Source organism: Rhinolophus ferrumequinum, chromosome 6 (genome assembly GCF_004115265.2).
Source record: "Rhinolophus ferrumequinum isolate MPI-CBG mRhiFer1 chromosome 6, mRhiFer1_v1.p, whole genome shotgun sequence".
Taxonomy (NCBI): Eukaryota; Metazoa; Chordata; class Mammalia; order Chiroptera; family Rhinolophidae; genus Rhinolophus; species Rhinolophus ferrumequinum.
Window position 1 is genome coordinate 69,126,982 of NC_046289.1, and position 15,823 is coordinate 69,142,804.

The window sequence follows — 15,823 nt, forward strand, 5'->3', positions numbered from 1 at the left end:
TATTTGGGGAACAGCTGGGGAGTGTCTATGCTGATAAACATTTTTAGATGTATAGTTCAGTGGTTTTAAGTGCATTCACATTGTTGGGCAACCATCACCTTTATTGATTGTCAAAACTTTTTCATCATCCCAAACTGAAACTCTGATTCCGTTAAACAATAATGCCGTGTTCCTCCTTCCCCAACCCCTGGTAACCACTGTTCCACTTTCTGTCACTATGAATTTGTCTACTACAGGTACCTTATATAAGTGAAATCATACAATATTTGTCTTTCTGAATTTGGCTTATTTCACTGAACATAATACTTTCAAAGTTCATCCATACTGTAACGTGTCAGAATTTCATTCCTTTTTAAAGCTGAATAATATTTCATTGTATGTATATGCCACATTCTGTTTATCCATTCATTCATTGATGAACACTGAAGTTGTTTCCACCTTTTGGCTATTGTGAATAATGCTGCCATCAACATTCGCATATAAACATCTGTTTGAGTCCCTGTTCTCCATTCTTTAGGGTATATACCCAGAAGCAGAATTGGTGGGTCATGGGGTAATTCTGTGTAATTTTTTAAAGAACCTCTATACTTCAACACAAATATTTTTAATAGAACTAATGCAGTTAGTTTAATGGTAGCAAAGCTTAAGTGCAAATAATTATTTATCCTCACTACTGGTTTTAGTAAAATAATTAAAACAGAAATCACACCTACCTTTTAATAGCTCTTATTTGCTGGTGCAAACATGTTGCACAAATTCCATTTGTTTCTACTCCAGGATGTCTATAGCCATATGTGCTCTTCTCTCTCTCTCTCTCTCTGGAAGCTATCCATTAATTTTTCTTGGTGATCCGTGGCCTCTGATTCTTAATTATTAACTATATTTTGATGGCAGAAACCCAAAAGCAGAAGAATTATCTACTGTGAAATTTGTTCATCAGAATTTAGGGTCACATTTTCCTTTGCCTGTAGTTTTTCTTTGTTTCCTTATGCAAGTCAGAAACAATTGCAATTATGATCATGGTCTGTTAACTTTTGATTTTCTAGTTTATTTTGTAATGTTTTTCTCTCCACACTGGAAAGGAAATAACTTACTTAAACTGTTGGGGATCTATTTTCCTCCTTTGATTACAGCACTGTCAATCGTATTTTCAATTGGTTTCCTGCGTGTTTTAATGTAACAATACAAACACTGTCAGAAAATAGAAGTTTTTCAATAGATTAAATGGTGGAATGCTAAATTTGATAGTGGATCAGATGTGTAACATGAATGAATTCACAGAACCTTCTATGCAAGCAAAAAAACCTTTCCCAGAAAAGTAACTGAGGAGAATGCCCGAAGTCAGAAAAAAAGTTAGAACAAACATTCCCATACATATAAAATTGGGGATCATAAAGGTTTTCTAAAATCCTTTCAGATCAAAATCCAGCTCAAATATTCAATATCCATTAAACACATCTGTGACAAACAAGTTTTGACCTCAAAATTTGTATAGGAATCAAATGCCACAGAAACTGTTCTGTGTTGCTCTCATTAACAGTGAAACTGTACTTACTTTTAGTACAATAATGTCAGTGATGAAAAATGCAGGGAAATCAAGAAATTGAAATAAAATTTAGTGAAACTTTTTCCCTAACTTATTTATGTGTATTTATGCATTACACCGTAGCCAGTAATGATCTAGATTTATGTAAAAATACTTAACTCTGAAAAAATATGTAACATTACATGTTGTGATAGTATAATCAAATTAGATGTAATATACTTTTTCTTGGGTTATGACAGTATATTGCTCCAAGTTTGAAATCTGCTGAAGTTTCTTTGCTTCAGAGCCTTAAATCAACTCATATCTTTACGTGAGTAGCTTCATTTATTCTGAACCAAATATAATTTTCCTTTTAGGGAGGGAATAAGACTCATTAATAAAATCCTAATAAGGTATCATGGACTTGAGAGAATATTAATGTCATTTTTATGAGTTAAGTGCAAAAAAGTTATAAAATATACAGATAAGATTTTCCTATCACATACACAACAGCAAAATGTTCCTGACAGAGTCAGTACATTCTAAAATGGTTGAAAACTTTTCTAATGCCTTTGAAAAACACCAAAGCAATTATGCTGATACCTATGAACCAAAAGTCTTATTTTCTCCTTGTGACTTGGGTCCAGCGGCCACACGTTTGGAAAGAGAAATAGGTATTCCTCATTGAATTTGTAGCCCAGATGGCCTTACTGCTTTAACTTTGGGAATATAATAGGTCTATTTCTGGAACGGTGTAAATAGGCAAATAAAATGCATGCCAATTTACAAAATGAAAGGACCAGTTGAAGAAATATAAATATAACAACATTAACAGGGAGCCAAGATCGGTAATAAATTAAGGCTGAAACAAACAAACAAAAATCCAACTGTAGATAAATAACCATTGTAATAAAAGCAGGCCATGAACCCAACAACAATAAAGTTTTACCTAAGGCTATTCGTTGCCATCGATGGGAGATTGGTGATAATGGGAGACATCAGAAGGGTATAGAAATTTTGAAGGCCGGTAAAATCGTCAAAGGTCAAAATATTTTTTTAATTTGACAAATTCGTTCTCTAACTAGCTCATACATGGCTTTGTACCCATAGCACAGTTTAAAATTATGTTTACCATTTATTATTGGCAGCTGAAATACTGATAGGTATAAATCACAGAATGAACCTCAAGAAATTTTCTGGTCTGCCCCCAAATAGGAAGATATCAAAACTATTTAAGATAAAATATTGACTCTAGTTTCAGATATCTTCAGGAAAACTGCTATTGCAGTTCTTTCTGTTCAACGATGATTTAACACATTTACCTGTTTTGCTTTGTGGCCCCTGAGTTCAGAGCAAAAACCATAATTTTGTTTAAATTAAACCAGCTTAGAAACTTTTTCTTTATTTGATCTTCAGAACTGCTGAGCTGATTTTCATATTATTTAAAAAACAAAATAAAACAAAACAAAATCTTACTCCTAGGCTGTAACCCTGCAGGACGAATTCCAACCCAGACCAACATTTTATGATCCAGTGTCAAGTTCTTGAAAAATGAAAAATGAGAGAAAAGAGAGGTTTAACTATAACATGGATACATTTTGGACTAGATGTTAGCCATTTGCATAAGGTGTGCGTGTTTGAGCATAAAAACTGACTGTAGTTTCCTTTTCTGATTTAAGCATGCAAAACCTTTATTTTCATAATCAGGGCCAAATGTATTTTGTACTCTGGACTTGAACCAGAGGGATGAAAGAGCATTACCCATGCAGGCAATAGATTTGAGACAAGTTTTAATTGAAAAGAAAAATCCCACCAGTTTTTCAGGCATTAGTTGCACTCAACACACAAATCTTTCATTATTCATACACTGGAGTATGTTTAATGATTAAGTCTCTAAGGATTTAGTTGATAAAATAATCTATTTAAAAGAAAGGCAAATGAAACGTTTTTAATTCTTTAAAGGACAAGATATAATGCATGTAAAAATATAACACAGGCTCTTAGTTTTTAAAACTATATCTACAATTTGCCTATCCATTGGTTTTCTCATCTCAGTATCAGTAACATACAGACTTGATCTAATAATGGCTAATTATGCAGTTGTTTATCAGCTCATTTGAAACATTTTGAGATTCAGTCTAGCTCAGCAAATTACTGTGCTTAAGGCAGTTCTATTTTCTAGAAAATTATAATATCCCCAGAAGGCAAAGAATTAATAATAAAAATCCTCTTTTGTAAAAGATTATCATTGCAGAGCAAATGGAGCGGATCTTCCCTATCCTACTGCATTTAATATTCTCATTTTTCCCTGAAACTTTGATGGAGAGGCAATGAGACTATCTCTGTTTTATTAACTTATTAAGAGGCACATTTACAGAACTTGTGCACTGTATTGATTCCTAAAGCTGCAGTGCTGCTAAGAGCCAATAATCAGAGAAGAGCAGGATGATTCAATTTGTTATCCCAGAATGTTTCTGAAACTCAGTAGAGCCCAAATTTTCACCCAATTCGGGAAGCCCAGTTATTTGACTTCTCTAAGCCTCAATTTATTCATCTGTCAAACAGAGGTAATAACAAAAAGCAGCCTTTGGATGTTGTGAGGAGTAGATGAGATAATGCATTTCATGCACCTAATACAATGCCTGCATGTAGTAAATAATGTTAGTTTGGGTCATTATTATGGCTTTTATTACCATTACCTCTTGTGGTTCAGGACTCAGATAAAGATGTATGCATTTCATTAGCCATTTGCCTAAGTAGGTATGCAACTTTTCAATATAAATGTTTTCATATCAGCTGAAGGTTGAACATGAACTTACTGCTCTAGCACTTCTTAGCCCAAAAGTGTTCCACCAAGCTGACATCAAACCAGAGAGAAGAGATGGGCTACAAACTATGCAAGATAAGTCACCTAGACTCTAGTTTGAAATTATTCCAACATCATTGCACCTGGGCTTGACAACATAATATTTAAAAAAGCACTTGGTGCTGCTTCTGTTGAACTGTGCTGAAGAGTTTTGAACTTTTTCTTCATGATTCAGATTTTGTCGTAGATTTTGCCACCTTCATTTCCTCCACATCGGATCATTGCATCATATTTTAAGAAGAAAAAAAAATCCTTTAAAAGCTAGATATCTTAGCAGGAACATATGAGACTATTTGCTTTATAGCATTATTTGCACGGAATATATGGTGCACGTCATCTATTTTGTCAACCAGGACCACTTTTTGACTTTCTGGTAAATTCAGTGTACTACCTTTAGTTTCTAAATGCAGCTGAAGCCTTTATAGATACACAAACTACATCTTTGTTTGGATATCTGAAGAGTTCAGTTAATAAGTGCTCCCCAAAAACCAACCCTAAAGCTAAACTTTGGGACTGATGGTAGCTCAATTTCCCCTTAAAATTCTTGGCTTCTAGATATCTCTGCCTATCTGGGTTAAGGAAAACAACTCTCGTTGCAGGGCTTTTCAACCTGGTGGACAATGGATGCACTATTTAACTTTTCTTGCCCTAAAATGTGAAACTATCTAAACAGTGGGGCCTGATGATACAAGTTAGCTGTTCCTCACTTCTCTCTAGACCAAAGTGTCTGACTTGTTATGATTTTAAAACATGCAAGCAATTTAAAAAAAAAAAAAACACCTCAGAATAGCTTCTTCTCCTTTATTATTTCTCAAATTTTCCTAGGGATAATTCAATCCATTCCAGGAGTTAAATATGTAGAAGAGTAAAATGAGACCAAACAAATTAAAAATTCACGGAGGGCGCCGAAGCTCACAGCTGTAAATTGGAGACCTGCTAGAAAGCAGTGACTCTGGAATGTTTTTACTCTGTAGACTAATGGGACTGCAGCATGCTTCAGGAGAGTGTGTTGAGCCCTTTCCAGTACTAGAAATTGTTCAGATGGGTTGTTGTCTCTCGACTTATTATAGAGGTGGTTCTGCCTGGAAGGGGGAAGGCGTCTTTCGCCAAAGGTTTCTAGGATCCCAATCAAACCCATTCCCATGGAGTCCTGAGAGCACCACCTTTTCACCACTACCATCACAGCTGTATTTGTGTTGTTGTTATTGTTTCATCTCTCCGAGTTCCACCTGCTAAAATCACCATAATTCACCCTAATGTTATGTGATTAGCAGCTTCTGTTGTGGTGAGACTTAAACACCACTCACATGGCATGTGATCTTTCACCCCTCTAGAATGGGCCAGGGTTGCACTGGCGGAGAGACGAACATGCAGAAACTCACAACGTGCTGCCCGTGCTCTCTCAGGCTGCAGGAATAAGTGGAAATTTTCACTTGCCTACTATATTTGTTGATCCCTCAGCAGCCATAGTATGAAAGCTCCATTCCAACACCTCTTTCAAGAAGCTAATTTATTCTCATCCTGGGAGGATTTCGAAAAAATTTGGAAAGCATTGCCATTGTGCCTTAATGCAGAAGGCAAAGTGCCGTTTTCAGTAGAAAGATAACAGGTTCTTAAATTTCATTTGTAATGTCGTCAAGTAGATTAACTGCACGTTGGACATATTAAGAAGAAGTTTAGGGAATTTGATGCTTTATCTTAGACTGAAGTCAGTACAGACGTGACAAGTCCACAGAATGACAGGTGGCAAGAATATACAAATAACTAATCATCCTCTTTATCTAAAAGGATTTCCTTCCATGCTAGAGTCCTAAGTGATGTGAAACATTGTTAATCTTAAACACGGTAGGAATCTGTGTTTTGATTCACGCACCTTTCAGATCGTAGAAAGAATTAGACAGAACGAGTCAGAATGAAAACATCATTTCCTGGTAACTAATATGGCGGGTGAGAAGCGGTACATTCTAAAATATATATAAATATAGGCTTTTATAGAACGTTATTATTGACCATACCTACATACTTTTAGCCAGATTGACAACATGTGGCATGACGAGTCTAAATTTCGTGAGCACAGTACAAATTCTCTGCATTTGTTCTAATTGCCACTTCCTACAAGTCAGCTCAAGTAGGAATAGACTCACTTGGTTCAGCTCAATTTCCACAGTTTGACAGGCATTGATATCAAAATTAATTCTAAAATGAAACTTCATAAAAGAAAATCCTATTTGACAAAAGAACTGTATTGGGCTTGAATCACAGTTGCATTTGCATTGTGAATTCCCATTTTTATTTTTATTGTATATAAAATAATGCCGAAGGAGAGATTGAATACCCAGAGAGAGTTCATTTGAGGCATCCTGATAGTATCTGCCAAATGCAAGTAAAGCAGAAGCCGTTTTATGACATCTTTAGAACTTGAAGATTGAATTACAGTTTTAGTAATCATCAGTTTCCCTTCTCCAGTGTCACTTTTTGGTAATATATTGCATAGAAAAGACTTATGGTTCTAGTTTTATAAGCTTGCAATAAAAATATAACAACTGTTGTATTAAATTATTTAAGTTGTAAACCATTGTGAAAAAGGAGAAAAAGTTTTATCGACATGGAGGCTGAAAAACTGATTATAATGGAGAGCAGAATGTATTGTGCTGATTATTCCCAAATTTTTCCCTAGTTTAGCATGTTGTAAATCTTCAGGATATCTTTCAAATCAAGGTCTGGGTATGTAGGGTACTTTTATTTGTTGATTATTTAGGACTGGTCATGGCAAGCAAAAAACAAAACCTATGTAGTTCCAGGTTACCAATTTATTTTAGCTGAGTTGTGTGTGCAAATAAAGTATGAAAACATGTAATATAGAGAGACTTAAGGTTAACTAAATGATGATAACTGAAAGAAACCTAAATATGAAATGACTACATTCTTCCAGAGCAATATAAACTCTAGAGATTGTCTAGTTTTTCCAGAAATTTTTTTTCTTATTTTAGGTTAGGTTTATGGTCACCCAGTACCTTTACTTTCTAGAATGCTATAGTGTTCCGCTGCTGTGTACAAAAGGAACTAGACTAAGATGTTTTCTCTTCTCTAGTATTCCTCCGTAGGTCCGTTAGGTCTTCCCTTCCAGTGCCAGACTTCTTCCAGAAATTTTTGTATATTGGTGCCTCCTTTCTATGCATTTCTAGGCCCCACCTAGGAACCTAGGAATATTCTCTGGCATGGTGAGAATGTTGGCATTCCATGCTTTTTCACTCCCACACTCCCTTTCTGCCTCCACAGTTGCCGGATATTGAAATATAGCTCAAATCAGTCATACACACACACACACACACACACACACACCCCTACCTCTTGGCCACCTGGTAGAAAAAAGGGATCCCTTTGACTAAATAATATTTTATTTCTCTAAAGGTAATTAGAATAGTGAAGCCACATATTTTCACCTGGTAAATCAATTCAAATGAAGACTGCATCCAAGAAATCAAGACAATGCTGAGACTCAGAAGGGCAGCAATGGAAGAATTAGGAAAGATCATCAAGAGCAAAGATGTGTCATTAGAGACCAAGGCTAAGATCACGCACACCCTCATATTCCCAATTACTACATATGGATGCAAGAGTTGGACAGTTAAGAGGGTTGATAGGAAAAAAAATTGATTCATTAAAACTGTGGTGTTGGAAGAGAGCTTCATGGATACCCTTAATCACCAGAAAAACAAACAAATGAATCCTAGAGCAAATTAAACATGAAACATGACTGGAGGCAAAAATGATAAAACCGAAGCTATCCTACTCTGGGCACATCATGAGAAGGCAGGGTTCTCTGGAAAAGACAATAATGCTGGGATAGACAGATAGAAGGCCACAAGCTAAGAGGCAGACCAAATATGAAATGGATTAACTCCAAAAAAAAGAAGCTACAGGCGTGAATCTAAAGGAGCTGAGGAGAGCTGTTGAGGACAGGATATTGTGGATATCACATTCATGGGGTCGGCAAGAGTCGGAGCCAGCTCAAGGGCACATGACACACACAAATCAAGCCACACAGAGGATGTACAATAACTGTAGGTTAATTGATTCTTTAGTGTTCATAACAATAATTCTGGACCTCTTCTCTGCTGCTACAGATGTTTTCTCTCTCTCACCTAGACTCGACAGCAACAAAGTGGCCATATTCTCACTTGGATGATGACAGTAATAATAATAATAATAATAACATAGCTTATATGTGCCAGGCACTATGTGTTAACTTATTTAATCCTGGCAATATCCCGATGAAATAAGTACTCTCTCATTCTACAGATGAAGACATTTAAGTCCTGGTCAAAATCACCTCTGCAGGTTTATTAGGTCTTCCCTCCCAATGCCTTTTTTTTAGCTTTGTGATAAAAGCTAAAACGTATCAGAATCATGATTCAAATTAAACACATGGCATTCACGTGCTTACCACCTATATTGTACTATACCCATATGGAATGATTAAACCTCTAAGTCGTCCTCATCACCAAAAAGAAAAAGTAGAATTAAAAAGAAGTGTGGAAGACCTGGAACTCCTCTCTGGTTTCTCCCGTGCACTCATTTGTCATACATTTGTTGACTCCGTGTAATGTGCCAGAGTCTAACTTGGTCTGAGGATATAAAGAAGAATAACATATGGTTACTGCCTTCATTATCCATTGGAAGGAAAACCCCATAAACAAATATAGTTTAGTGTGATGTTGTATTGAAATATACACAAGGTACTATAAGAGCACTGGGAAGAAAATGAAGCCCAAGGAATTTAATTCTTTTTACTTAACTTATCAGCAGCCTATCCCCAGGAGAATAGTAGATCCTCTAAAGGAGAACCTAGAATAGCTTCATCTTTAACTAAGAAGTTTGAAAGTGACTGCCTGCGTCCCATTTCCTGGATTAAGAAGAAAACCACTTAGCTAGGTCAACCCCATTCATTTATTGGAAATCAGAGCAGCTTCCTTCTTCCTTCCATACCTACGGCTTCATGAGCTAGGAGCATTCAGATTAATTCGGAGCAATTTGTGTCAGCAATCTGGAATTGGAAGATAACTCTCTTGGGCGACTTCCCTAGTATCAGGAATCTGTGAAGTTACATCACTTGGGTTAGTTAGAACCTGCTGTACCTTCACTTCCAACTCCACAGCAATGACCCTTGAAATTAAGCCATGGACAGCTAGTAACAAAACTACCAATTCCCTTGGCCACCCCCTAACACTTGATCGCTATCCCTGGGACTTTCTACCAAGTGGGCTTCATTGAGTATGCATGGCCCCATACTTGCTGTTTCCTCCACATCTGAAGATTACCATGAACTCCCTTGAGGATACCTCAGAAAGCACTAGATGTTTCCCGTTCTTTATATTATTAAGAACTATGAACTTGAGTTCATAGTATAGCCGTTAGTATAGGTACCAGTCACGATGTTTGGCTTCCTAGATGTATAGTTTCATATGAGAGCCAGCGATTAAAAATACCTTAGCAAAGAAAAGGCAGCAAAACTTCATAAATGATCCAGGATAGCAAAAATCTCTTTTTGTGTTTTCTATCCTGAGCGACCAAGTTTCTTTCTCCTCTAAGAATGGCTCGTATCTTTATGATAATAAGTCTATTAATGTTTCTACCAAAATAGGAATGAAACGGGATGTTTGACCATTAGCAACAAAGTCTGTGGAACGACAAATGGAAAGATCTTTAAAACAAGGTTGCCTGATTCAGCTATTAGGAGCTTCAGCCAGATTTAGGGCTGAAGGGAAGAGGATCTTTAGAGGGTTTCTTTGACCTAGCATGATGAATTAAGGTAGCCAAAGATCAGGGCGTGTGTACTACCCAGCAGATCACTGTGGCTGCCCAGGTTGGGATTCAAAGGCTCCTAAAGATGATGAGCAAGAAAAGGATAATCATCTAACCCATGAACTGCAAGCAACAATATTTCTTCGGGAAAGCCATTTGTCTGGTAAGTATCTGGACCTGGAGTTTTTATGTAATAAGAAAAGATAAAAACATTATAGCCTACACTTTATGAAAGACCTAAAAGGCAAACAAAGGAAGGCAATTAGCGTACATATAATCTCTGGAAAAGAAACATTTCTACAGTTTATTCTACAAAGAAAAGAATATATAATGGCCTGGGGCATCCCATCAGAGATCAGCTGGTTTAGTTTTTCAGGAAAATGTCATACAGAGATAAATATTCTGTAACTGGATATAGCAGACCTTGAAGATAGCAATTGTTATTGCTTACCATAGGAGATTAGAAATATGGACATATCTATGAATAATAACTAGGACTTCTGATAAAGCAATAACTTTTCACCTCATATCTACCTTCAGACAGTAAGTGATAATGTCTTTGCACATAAGGGACAATGAATCTGTGCAAGGGGCTTAGTTAGAAGTACTGGTTTGTTTCACACCAGCTGTCAAATAGGCCTCTCAAAACTCCTGTAAGTATTAGAAACAGTGACCTGGGGGTAAAAAGCTTGTAGCCCAGGAACTGATCCCTTGAGCCATCCAGATCTCAGTCTCTGACGATTTTGTTTAATCCATGCTGACAAACCAGATTTGGATCAATAAAAGTTATCTGTAACAAGAAACTAATTGTGTATTTAGTAAGTTCAGTGCAATTTTTGGTGGCCTTAAATTTATACAGAAAAGACCCTACTGACTTTTGAAATCAAGATTCATACTACTTTAAGGTAATATTGCCTTGGGTTATAATAAATTATGGTGTTCTTCTTTTTCTCTTGGGTACTGTATGGTCTGAAGGCATCTAATCTGTTTACTCTGAAACTATGAATATTCTTTAATTATTATTTATGGAGACTTTTGATCTATTTACATAATGTAAAAAAGCACAGAACATGTACCTCTTAGACTATTTCCATACACTATCCCTGTTTAAATGAAGCAGCAAATCACAGCCACTTTCAAGACACACTACAATCTCAGCTCAAATTATGCAGTGGCTTAATAATAGTAGAGATATGTCCCTAAAGTTGCATCATCTTCAGGATACAGGAGACCTCTGGTGCTAGGGAGCTGCTGTGAGGCGAAGTAGATGAACCAATGAACCATTGTTGAATTGATACCGTACTTTTCACACAGGAAGATTATCTAGGCCTTCAGTACACCTCTACGTGAATCCATGTGTGACGTCTAACTCTTTTCACTTAATTTCCTTATGGACCATTTTTCTGGAAAGGAAGATGGGAAATTTCAGTCAGCCACAAATGGCCTGAGACTCGCCAATCTCATTTCACATCGAGCAGGTGTCCCAGACAGGGATTGAAAGCCAGATACAGAGGTGAAAAAAATGAAAATGCTATTACAGCTAAACAGATGGCCTTTCGTAGAAGCTATGTCATCAGCTTAAACTGAGTTTGTCTTGGTATCTGGGAGCAAGCCTTGCCTCATAATTCTTTGCAATGTATTATTAATAAAATCCTCTTTTTAGCAGGAACTGCCAACATATCTGCTAGCAGGACCTGACTAATCATTTCCCTCTCAAGGAGGAAAGAAGTCTAAAGGCCAGAGCTTGAGGTCACAAGCCTGTGAGGGAATGCTACACGTTCTGTACTTTATCAAATGCAGGAACGACAGGAAGGCTTCACCTCTTAACCAAGTTGCTCCTTTTAAGGCCAAACACAGAACCGTTCAAACCATTCTCTGCCTTAAATGGATAAAAATCCCTTTGAATATTTACTAGACTCCTCTAGCATACCTGCATTAGTTATATTAAGGATTTTAAGCAGACTGTTCATGTTTGTTCTGAAGAGTTGTACCTCTGTACCAAGCACATACAGGGTAATAGATGAAAGGGTAAAGAGCCTTTGTTTAATAGAATTTCCATGCTACGTGAGTCGAAATTGTTCAGCTGCCTGAGAGAATTTTTATAAAGCCTAAAATAAATATCCATAAACTTAACACATATGCAGGAGAACTAAAAAGCTGCTTGCTTTATTTCTTCAAAGGTTGCACTTTTTTCCCCATGACAAAACAGTAAATAGCATGATAAAATGCCTTCAGTGTATCATAAATTATGGAGAATAACCCTCAACTTTACAGGATAGTTTGGGGTATAAATACTTTGAGATGAATGTTGTAGCTGCTCTTCAGATATGAGCAAGAAATATTGCCAACTCATAATTGTTCGAATAAATCATGACTGTGATATAAATTTTAAAAAATTAGAATGGTATTAGTCACACTTAGAAAAACAATGGCCCCAGAATAGTCCAATTTCCTCATAAAATGCATTGGGTTATAATTGTACAAATTTGAAAACCATTGACAAGTGGACCTAGGACTATTACTATATCTGAAAATCTGTTAGAGTTTGTCCTCTGGATGTCCCCCAGATTATAAATAGTTTAGTTTAATGGCCCCACCTTAGAGATTCAAGTAATTCCTCAGCCCACTAATGTATTTACCAAGGATCCTAATATCATTTAAAAGAAGTAACAAAGTAGAAACAACTTTAAGATACAATAGCAGTATCCTACGCCCTCTTCAAGAATATTTATTTGTTCTCCAATCTACATCTCTAGCCCTGACTTGTTACAAATCTCCATTCCTGTGTGTCATCTACACATAGGATGTCTCCAGTTGAATTTTTCAAACGTAAACCAGGGGTAAGCAATCTGTGACCTACATCCAACTCTGGCCAGCCACCTGTTTTTGTAAATGAAGTTTTATTAAAACTCAGCTATACATATTCATTTACATATTGTCAATGGCTGCTTTTGTCCTGCAGTGACTGAGTTGAATAGTCACAATTGAGATCATACAGTGCAAAAAGCAATATATATATATATTTACTATCTGACCCTTTACAGAAAAAATTAGTCAAACAGTTATAAACACAAAGTAGAACTTAGTATCTTTCACCCCAAACATATGCCTCTTCTCAGTTCCTATACTATGACTCTAATTTGGGGGCTTATCATGACATATTCATATGATTGCATAGCCTCCATTCTAGTTACATATTACTACATAAAAGAATACTCCAAAATTTCGTGACTTAAAGCAACCACTATTGTATTATATCTCATGATTTTTGTGGATCAGAAATTTGGGTACACATCAGTTGAGCTATTCTTCTGCTCCATGTGGCATTAACAAGAGTCACTCATTGGAATTTATCCGACAGCTTGCTTGTTTGAAGGGTTCAAAGAGGCTTCACCCACATGTCTAGTGCCTTGGTGAGGACAGCTGGACAACTGGATTCAGCTGGGCTCTTTTGTCTGCCCTGTAGTCTCAGCGCGTCTCCACGTGATCACTTCAACGGGATGCTTGAATTTCTTCATGGCAATTCAGGGATCCAAGATACCAAGATGGAATCTGCCAGTCTTCTTAAAGGCTGGTCCTAGAACTGGCACAGAATCTTCTTCCACAGGCCTGCCCAGATTCAAGGGAAAAGTAAATACACCCCCCTTTCAAGGATGGGCATGTCAAGGAATTTGTGGCCACCTTCAGTCTCCTACTGCTACCTCCTAACTTGTCTCCCTGCCTCAAATGTTACTATTACCTTTCATCAGCCTGGATGAATATGTTATAATGGACAGAGAGACAGAGTCATTTAGGGGTTGGGTGGGGCAGGAACACAGGGTATAACTCAACGTCCTAGATGAAGTAGATACCAAATAAATATTATATGAAGAGGATAAGCCCACATCATGACTAATGGATCTGTGTGGAGAAGCCAATGAATAAAATTCTTAAACATGACACAGTCCCTTGGTCCGCTTTATAAAGTGCGATTAATTCTGATATTCAAAAACAAAGATAATTTACATCTCTTCAAATACAATCATATTAAAGGGGAAGTGCCAAAGAACAGAAGTAGGTATAATTAATTTAAGATTCAATCTTGTAACTATGACCCACATTTCTTATTCCCTGGATCCATATTGTGTTTATTTTGTTTCCCCGGCACCATAACAGTACTGGAAACATCAAGGGTATTCAATAAATCTCTTAATAGTTTGAAGCTATCTACTTGCTGTGCTAGTATTCTATATGCTATGAAACCAAATTAAATAGACAATGTTTCTGCCATCTAGCTAGTTGCAAAATTGTCTGATGAAAGGGACTATTTTAGGCAAAATTGTTCCATTTGAGGGTGATCTTTTACAAAATAAATTACAAATGAGCAAGTTTGCTATAGTATTTACTGCTTTAAGATCAAAAAGGGTCTCTGAATATGGCCCAGTTTGAGCTCTTAACATCTGGCATTACCTTATTCAGCTTCTAGTAGTCCGAGGGGGCATCAGGAGGAGCCTCGCCTTGTCTTGCAGAAAAGCCTAATGGCTGACTAATTCTAAAAATTAATTTCTTCCCTGCTGCTGTTCTCAACCACAGAGACAGTCATTTGAATGCTTTACAAAAAAAAAAAAAAAAAGGCCTCAAGCCTCCTCGTGTTTCACCTTTTCATTGCACTGCCGATCATTTAGAGGGCAGGCTTGTTCCAGACAGCTTTAATTAAACGGTACCAAGGACGAAGATAGATGTCAATGGAAATGATCCATGACATGAGGCTAAGCATGTATTTAACAGTGTTCCGTCCAGTTCAATCACCTTCTAGCATTTCAGTAGCTGTATATGCACCTAGCAAAGACTGAATGTGTGTAAGTGTGTGTGTTGTTGTTGTTTTTTTTAATCCATCCCATTAGTGGCCATATGCTTGGGCTCCAATGGATACAAGAACTGTCTGCAATCTGCCAGGGACTTAGGGACATCAATAATTTGTGAATAGTCATGTTGGTACTGGTCGAAGGGTTAAGTGCTCTGCACACCAGGGGCGCCTCTTCAGGGATTTGAACTCGTAGTTGACTGTTAGGAACCTTATCCCCGGTGAGGCCTCCTGGTACATGCTGCTCGTCAGATGCATCCAGCTGTAGCTGGAAAGCATTATTAGCTCTGGGATTTAAAGATCTGTGTTAAGTACTGATAGAATGGTGTCTTTGAGTTAAAAAGCAGAGAGATTATATTGTGGCAACCTGAAGGAGGGTTTCACATTCCGTGTTAAGCATATGTTTTCTTTTTTCCCCTTTTGCCTATTCTTTCAGACATTCCTTGTGAACAGATGACATAGCATCTATTGGAGGAAGAGTTTATATTGAAATATTGAATGGGCATTCTTAAAACATGCTGGTGGATGAGATTGCATCAGCCAAAGTAGGAACATCAATGTCTCCTTAAAATAAGAAACATTTGGGGGTGGCCGGTTAGCTCCGTTGGTTAGAGTGTGGTGCTCTTTTAACAACAAGGTTGCCGGTTCGATCCCCACATGGGCCACTGTGAGCTGCGCCCTCCACAGTGAGATTGAAACAACTATTTGACTTGGAGCTGATGGTTCCTGGAAAAACACACTTAAAATAAATAAAAAATTAAAAAAAAAAAAACTCTAAAGAAAA

The 15,823-nt window shown here is 37.0% G+C and overlaps 1 long non-coding RNA gene across 1 annotated transcript in view; it reads left to right on the top strand.

Annotated features, from left to right (window-relative positions):
• Positions 1 to 15,559: 15,559 nt before the first annotated feature.
• Positions 15,560 to 15,823, top strand: part of LOC117022875 (uncharacterized) — a 32,196-nt gene continuing 31,932 nt past the window's right edge. Inside the window, exon 1 of the long non-coding RNA XR_004423134.1 lies at positions 15,560 to 15,584. This is a non-coding gene — a long non-coding RNA (uncharacterized LOC117022875). The remainder of the gene's footprint in view (positions 15,585 to 15,823) is intronic.